At 36.2% G+C, this 8,963-nt stretch overlaps 1 protein-coding gene and 1 non-coding gene across 2 annotated transcripts in view; one reads left to right on the plus strand and one right to left on the minus strand.

Moving 5' to 3' along the window:
* The window catches only part of NUBPL (NUBP iron-sulfur cluster assembly factor, mitochondrial), a 223,074-nt gene that overhangs the window by 147,647 nt on the left and 66,464 nt on the right, over window positions 1-8,963 (minus strand). The window lies entirely within an intron of this gene.
* LOC114008516 (U6 spliceosomal RNA) lies at window positions 3,285-3,395 on the plus strand. Its single transcript, XR_003550037.1, has one exon. It is a non-coding gene; the product is annotated as a U6 spliceosomal RNA (small nuclear RNA).

Consider the following 8,963-nt stretch of genomic DNA (forward strand, 5'->3'; position numbering starts at 1 on the left):
GCAGGGCCCGAGGGGCCACGCAAGGCCCACCTCCCGCCGCCGCCTTGGCGCAGGGCCCGGGGAGGCCCACGCAGGACCCCAATTAGCTTAGTTTTTTTGATAACTTGCTAAGCTTCTATATGAGGATTTGCTGCTTTACTTGCACTTTTATGTCATGAAGATGGCTTCTTTCCTTAAACATCTTGAAACAATTTCTGCTAGTTTCAAACTTTTTTTCTGCATCTTTCTCATCTCTTTTGGCCTTTATAGAATTAAATATTAACTATTTTACTTCCTTATTACTCATGTTCACTGAAGTAGGCTCATTTTGGCATAAGAGTCCTAGTTTTTGATAAAGATGACTTGAGAGGAAATGTGAATTTTGTCTATCTTCACTTTTTTCTTTTTATAGTTTTTCATTTAATTTTTATTTATTATTATTTTTTAATTTGCCCAGAAAGAGACAGAGCAAGAGAGAGAGAGGAAAAGTGAGAAACCAAGTTGCCAGGCCCAGGACTCGAATTATAGTATGCCATGTGGAGTCTAGTATCTTAATTACCATGCCACCTGCTAGCCCCTCTATCCTAACTATATATATATATTATATGATATATATATATATATCATATAATATATATATATATTGCTATAGGCAGTGTGTGCTTGATGGAGAGACAGAGACAGAAAGCAAGAAATCACCCCAGGGGAAGATGGCCATATTGCAATCCCTACTCCTCCTTTCTCCTCTTGGGATCTTGGGCATGCACACAAACATGTGCAGTGTGAGTTTCAAACTTCCGGATCCGAGATTTGAACCACAGATGACTACATGGGAGTCCATTACCTCATCCACTGGTCCCTCTATCCTGGCTTTTAACTTTGTCACTAAGCTTAATCATTTTAGCTTTTGATTGAAAGTGAGGGATATTTAATACTTCCTTTCACTTAAACACTTAGAGTCAATTGTAGGCTTATTAACTGTCCTAATTTCAATACTGTCATGTCTTGTGAAATAGGGAGGCCAAAGGAGAGGGACAAGGGGATAGGGAATGAGATAGTTGATGGAATAGTCAGGATATACACAACACTTAAATTTGCTGTCTCATATTGCATGCTTCATGGCACCCCGAAACAAGTAAATAGTAACATCAAAGATCACCAACCACAGATTACCATAACAGATGTTAAAATAATGAAAATGTTTAAAATATTGCTATCATTACCAAAATGTGACAGAGATATGAGGTAAACACATGTTAGAAAAATGTCACCTATGAACTTGTTCAACTCAGGGTTGCCATGAACTTTCAATATGTAGAAAATGCAATATTGGGATGACCATGTAGTCAGTGGGTAAAGCTGCACAGAGGAAACCAAATCCCGCATGGCTGACCAAGGTTCAAGTCCCAGTTTCAGTAGCTTGAAAAAAAACTTGAGGCTCCACCATATTTTCCCTATCGCCTTCTAAAACTCTATTACTTTGTTAAACATTCTCATTCTATCCTCCATGCCACTTAATTCTTTCTTGAATTTTTTTGTATACTACATTCTGGGTATTTTGTTTTTATCTACCTTGCAGTTAATTTCTATTGTTTTACTTATTCAAGTTTCTAATTTCAATTACTTCATCTTCAATTCTAGAAGTTATTTTAAGTTTTTTTAAAACATGCACAATAAATTATGACAGTGTCTTATCATAATACATTATGATAGTCTTTTATTCCTTAACATATTTTTATTTCCAGCTGCATTTTTTAACATAGTATATATTTTAATGTTCAATATTTGAGAATTCCAATGCAAATTCTTTGAGGAAGATAATGTGGTACTTGGTTTTCAATAGTTCTCACTCACAACTGTTCAATACCTTCATTTTAGCAGTTTTACTCTGTCATTCCTCCATTTTTATTAATTTTTGTTATTATCATTTTTTTTTAATTTGACCAGAGAGAGATACAGAGGGAAGGAGGGAGAGAGAGAAGGAGAGAGAGAGAAAGAAAGGGGAAGAGAGAAAGCAAGTCACCAGGTCCAGAACTCAAACTGTGGTTGGCGATGTGGGAGTCCAGTACCCCAGCCACTGAGTAACCTGCCAGTCCCATCATTCCTCCATTTAAACCAGGGGCTGGCATAAATATTGCCCCCTCCTATCTGTTCTTAGAAAACAGTTTGTCATTTTAAAAAATCTCTCCTAAAATTTCCTTTTTTCCTCTCTCTTTATGCAGAGCCAAAGCCAAAATAGCATGTACTCCTAGAAATGACCACCTAGTGAAGATGTTTTCCATAGATTCCCTACTTCCTTAAGGTGTTATCCTTTGTGTGCCCCAGCTTTTAGGAGGTGATTCCCTACTGAACTGTCCTCCCTCCTCAGGCAAACTTCATCTCCATTCCTTGACACATAGACTATAATGCATAGGCTCTAAGCCACAAAAGATCTGTAGGTAACACTCAGAAAAACACCAATTCCAGTGCACACTCATACCAATGAGCTTATACTTTATTGTTATTTCTAAGTTCTGAAAAATTATCTTCCTTTCCAATTACCTCAGTCATGCACTGGAAAAGTAATTTTTTTAATAGTCCATCTAATATTTTAAGGTATGTTATTGCAAAAGAGTTTCTCTGAACACTTAGTCTGCCACATTGCCAAAAATAGAAGTAGAAAACTGCTGATTTTTATATAGTGATCTAATATCTCACTTATAGCCTCCAAAATATTTTACAGAGCCCTCTCAGTTTTTAAAATAAAAACCTGATTGTCTCTTTTCTAATTATTTCATTTGGATTTGGATTTTCTAGGTAGAAAAATATATTAAATATGACTAATAACAATTTTATCTTGTCATTCCTACTATTAATACCCTATACTTCCTTTTCTTATTTTAGTATGTTGGCTAAAACTTGCAATAGCAATGGCAACCTCAGCTTGTTCTAAATGTAACACAGTAAAAACTAAACCAAAATAAAATAGACTATAGATACCATCTATTCACTTATACTCCGTTTGAAGTGGGTAATCTAAGTTATTTATCTCTGTTCAAAATGGCCTGAACAGAGATAGATTGAAATTCAAACTGGGATTAGAAATTGGAACTGGAACAATCAAAAATCTTTACACAAAATTGAAAAACAAAATTTCTAACACTATATTTTTTAAAAAGTTCTTAGTTTAGTTCAACAGTAAGTTAAATCCAAAACCAGAGAAAATACATACTTTAAATACTTCTCATAGTGAATGATAAAATGAAAGCTCAGCAATGTGAGCAAATTCGTCATCATGTTAAATGTGCTTCTTCAAAATTTAGCAGGTGCTCATTCAGCAGCACATATACTAAAAATGGAATGATACAGAGAAGATTAATTAACATGGCTCCTGCAAAAAGATGATATGCAAAATTTAACAAGAAAAAATAAATACTGAACTCCTAATAAAGTATAGCATCTACATTAACAGAAAAATTATATGCATATTTATTTACTTTTCCTATGTATCAGTAAACAAAACAAATACGACTTTTATTTCTCTTTTCTTTTTTTTTTTTTTTATTGGAGAGATTTTTGCTATAGGGCAAGTGCGCTCACCAGACAGAGACAAAGAGACAGAAAGCAAGAAATCACCCCCCAGAGGGGATGGCCATGCCACAATCCCTTCTCCATTCTCCTCTCAGGATCTTAGGCACACACTCACACACGCCCGGCATGAGTTTTAAGCCACCGGGTTTGGGACTTGAACCTTAGTTGACAACATGGGAGTCCAGCGACATAGCCATTACGACATAGCCATTATGCTGGTCCCATTTATTTCTTTTTCCATTTTACTTTAATTGATTAATAAAATTATCAGAAATGAAATGCTGGCATAATCTGAAGCTATATTGTTTTAAATAATGGGGAAAGACTCTAAACAAACAACTCATAATTACAGAAACAAATTGGTTTCTTCTAGAATTTTTTTTAATGTGTACAGCAACTCCTCACAGAAACTTAATAGAAAACGTATAAGGTATTACTGGCTGAAGGTTTACACAGAAACTTCAGAATCCACTATCCTGGGAATAACAACCTTTTGAAGAGGTCATCATTAGCTGAAGTTATATGGCACAGATCATTATTTCCTACTGCCTCATATCTTCATGGTAGCTCACGCATTGAAGGATATAAAATTCTTCAATAAGCTGAACTATTTCAATTGCCACAATGCCACTCAAAATGAATGACAGTCTACTGCATCCTCCTCACTCTATTACAACAAAGTTCTATCATTTTTAACAGATGTGAATTTAATCAATTGTACATCACCAGTGAGTTTCAAACAGATTGAGGGACTGCTTTTATATTACGAAGTAATCATCAAGTTTGGGTAAATGGCCCTGTGACCATGTCAAACTGAAGAGATAACTAAAAAGGAAACAGGCATAAGAGAGGTTGCTCTAAATATTTCTATAAAGTTAACATCGCTAACTGTTCCAAGGATGATTCTGATCTGGAATCAGGTCTTCTTTCTGTAAGGATTCCATGTTCATGAATGAACTAAGTAGTAGGTATTACCATTTACCTGGTATTAGCAATAAACCTGAGAAAACTCTCTACCCTCTACTCTGTTCCCTGGCTCCAAAAATTAGGAATTTTAAATACAGTTAAACACCAAAGTTCATAAATATGTGTAAAAAATAAATTAAAATTATAATTAAAAACCACATAACTAGGGGCATTAAATCCATTTTTTCAAATGAGAACAGAGTACAACCAGGAATATACAACCTCATTTCATGTAGTATAAAGAATAATTAAATATAAGATAAAAACATAAAAAATATTTATATAAAAGTTATATAAAAAAACGAGCTTTTGCCCATACTTTAATACAAGGATACACAAAGCCATAAAAATGTTCAGAAAGTAGAAGAGGGCATCCAGCCCAAATTTTATCATTTCACTGTCTCTCCATCTACTTTCTTGCTCCTTCCTGAAAGCCAATGATACTTCTTATAAAAAATCAGAAGCAAGAAAGGAGTCACATTCATTATTGTTTGCACAGAACTTCATGTGGCTGGGTTAGACAAAGTAACAGCTCCATCAATAAATAACAGTACCCGGGAGAGGTTTATAATATCCTACCTGTTTGCCCAGAAGAAAAGAAGGATTTAGAGAGACAGTAATTAAAGATAGGAGAAAGAAATGGTTCAGAACACAAAACTTGAGGCCACCTTGGACGGCAAAAAGGCAAGGTACTAATACTGTACCTAGAAGTGGAAAGGAAGAGGATGTAAAAAATTAGAGGTCTTGGTCTCTGTTGTAGTCAAAACAGTACCAGAAAGTGGAGCTGGAAGCCACATGCTGACCATGATTTGAGTCATCAGCCTGAACACAGAGTTAGCCTGCCTGAAAATATACTGGGCATTCATGCCAGGATTCTAGCAGTTGGAGGACTGGAGGAAGGGAACTGTGGTGCTCTGTAGGAGAGTTCTCTCTCTCTCTCAGCATGTACACATGTGTACTATTTCTAATTTTAAAAATTAGTTAAGGGAGAAAAGAATAGGACTATAAAGAAACATCTTAACTGTTTTTAAAGTTTTATACCTTTCAACACCCTTAAATATTAAAATTTCATTCATCTTTAGCATTAATTTATACCATTCTGGTACCCTTCTATCCATCTTAGGTATCCTACCATCTTAAAGTGGACAGCCATTCAGGCAAATCTTTCTCTTTTTAAAATTATTTATTTATTTTATTTATTATTATTATTTTTAAGTTTGCTGCAGGGTATGTGTGCTCACCAGAGAGTAACAGGGGGGTGAAAGTGTGAAAGCAAGACACCAGGTGTGGGACTTAAACACAGTCAGCCACGTGGGAATCCAGAGCCTTAACCACTATGCCATCTGCTAGCCCCAAGACAAATCTTCCTCACAGTCCATTCTCTTTCCCAATAAAAAATGACTCTTTTTTACTAACTCGTCCCTTTCTCAATCAAAACTCTAATTTTCTCATGTGCATAGTTTCCCTTAGGAAAACAATCTGACTAGAGTAAACCATCGTGAGAACTTGAGCTTTGTGGAGGATATAAGTTTTTTTTTTTTTAATGGGAAAACTAGAATATAAAAGGGAGAATGCACACAGGTTTTGTGGAAAGGGGGTGATATCTCAAATTCTTGTCTACTCTGGGGCTAATTTACTGAGTAACTAAAAAGACAGATACAAACTTGGTATTCTACTTCTGAAGTTTTGCCATTTCATATTATAGAGTTCAACAGGAAGTAAAAAGAAGGCTTGAAGTAAACAGGAGGTAACAGGACTTAAGGAAGAATAATACTCATGCACATACTGTCACTCCAGCAACCCATACGCACCATTCCCTGACTCCAGCCTACCTTTACACCTGCCTTGGCACCACTAGTTAATCAAAGCACTCTTCCCTGCTGAAACCAGAAATGTTTGTGTGTGTCATCTCCAAGTTAAAATAGTCAATGACAAAAAGAGCCACTTACTTTCAGTCCAGAAAAATAACAGTAATACCAGTTAAAATCCATGTGTCACAAAGCACTACCAATATTTTAGACATTTTATTTTGTTGAGTCCTTACAATAATCTATGAGGCAAGTAATATGCCCATTTTACAACTGGGGAAATTAGAAGCCTATCCTCAGCCTCCTCTCTTTTCTAAATTCCCTTATTCCATATTCATATCCAAACCAACCCTCCATAATTTCTTTCAGCATCTGACACTTAACAAACATTAACCTGTATAATTATTTATTTTTATGCCTCTATCCTGCTTCACCAACTAATATTATGTTTCCTTTGCTTATTATACCAGGTGCTCATAAACACGTGTTTAAATAATGGCCAAAACAATTTTATATAATAAATAGCTAAATAATAAAAAGTAGCTAATAAAAGAAACCTCCACACCCTATATTTGATCATCAGGCATTTTTAGTGTAGTGAAACATCATTACAAGAAATTAACCACTTCAGGCAGCAGATGGCATGGTGCTTAAGGGTGCTGGACTCCCACATGGCCAGCCACAGTTCGAGTCCTAGAACTGGCAGCTTACTTTCTTACTTTCTCTCTCTCTTGCTCTGTCCCTCTCTGGTCAAATTTAAATAAATAAATAAATAAATAAATAAATAAAGTTAAATAAAAGATTTCTTTAAAAAAAAAAAGCAATTAGCCACTTACTGTGATCTTTGACAATTATCTTCATATGATATATGATGTCTCTAGATTATGTATTTCATATAGAGTAAGTGAAGATTAGAAAATTAAATTAATCTGGCCATAGTTAAATAGCTGGCAACAGAAATGGTAAGAATTTGAGTCGAGGCCAGTTTTCTTCTACCTCCCACATTCTGTCCACATACACACAAAGAAGCAGGAGGTCTAAGATGATTCCAACATAGGTCAGATCAGAACACAGCACATAACTGGAAGGTAAACTAATATAAGAACAGGTTTCTTTCTACTGCTTGATGATGCCCAGGCAAGTTATCTGAAATGATTCAACATCAACCTCAAAACATCAAGTTATTTTGTAATTATTATGAACCATCTTTTACGTCAATGAAAAGGTTTAAGGTAGGGTTACTAGCTGTAAAGTTGCAGTTGATTCCTTTATTTTGACATGTCTTTTAACTACTCTTCTATTATCCCCAATTTTTCTGTTTATATGGTGACATTTCCACTCCTCTTACCAAATTTATGAAACTGGTTTTTGGAGCCAGCAGGTGGTGTAGTAGTTAAGGCCCGGGACTCTCACGTGGCCAACCGCAGTTCAAGTCCCAGTACCAGAGGCTTGAAACTCACGCCAGGCACGTGTGTGTGCATGCATGCTCAAAATCCTGAGAAGAGAATGGCAAAGAAGGGATTATGGCATGGCCATCCTTCCTGGGTGGTGGAGGGGTGTGATTTCTTGCTTTCTGTCTCTCTGTCTCTGTCTCTCCAATGAGCACGCACACCCAGTAGCAAAATTCTCTCAAAAAATAATCTCCTTTTTTTTCCTATGAGATCATATGACAACTAAACATCTCCAATTCATTTTTTAAAAATACATTCAGTTATTTAATTAGGTTCTTGGCAAGATATTGAGAACACCAATTTGAAAGGATAAACTTTATCTGTAAGGGTAAACACGAATCACAGGTAGCCCTGGAGCTGAGGAACAGCTTTGATTTTTGGTAAAATATGCAACTCCACAGCTTTCTGATCAACCTTGCACTCCTCTGTAATCTTGTATTCCTCCTTCTCTGTATCAAAGATCTCACCTTCCTGGTATCTGGGCTTCTGTAGCTTCTTTTTCTTGAAGTAAGATTGGTGAGGTGTTTGGGGTTGTTTGTTTTTTTTTTTTTTACTTTGCTAATATCAATTTTCATGGAGGATAACAATTTTCATGGAGGTGACGATGACAAATTTCTGGAGTGTTATACACAATGGAACTGGATTGAGGACCAGAGGTCCAGTTACAAGTAGCAAGCCACTGCTCAGCTACTTAAGAGAAACCACTCTCTTGCCTCTGTGGCATCCTGTGAGAATGATCAGAATGGTCTCAGGAGTGATGCTGGCTCACAGCTTTCTCACATGCTGACTGAATGGGTTTTTGCCATGGTGCCAAAGCTTTCAAGGTACATATTCAGTAGGATAATACCTAGGGATTTTGCAAAGTTTAACCATCCAGGTACCACCATTCTTGTCCCCATCAACTTGTTTTGTGACGATGGCAAGAACCTTCTTTTTCTTTTAATCCTTAATTTAATAGCCAAGTATTTCCTCTTGTCCATGGCCTTCCTGGAATACATTTCAGACCAGGAGTACCAGTACTTGCCAATGCTATGGACTAGGACCAGGTTTCAGCTGTAATGGGGCTTCCCTTTTGGGCTTTTTAGCCTAGGGTTACCCTTTTTAACTTTGCAACTGGCAACAGCCTTCTTGGCTTCAGGTTTCTTCTCCTTAGTATCCCACTTCTCAGCTTTTTCACCTGCCAACTTTA

The sequence above is a fragment of the Tupaia chinensis genome, unplaced genomic scaffold (assembly GCF_000334495.1).
Source record: "Tupaia chinensis unplaced genomic scaffold, TupChi_1.0 Scaffold000350_1, whole genome shotgun sequence".
Taxonomy (NCBI): Eukaryota; Metazoa; Chordata; class Mammalia; order Scandentia; family Tupaiidae; genus Tupaia; species Tupaia belangeri.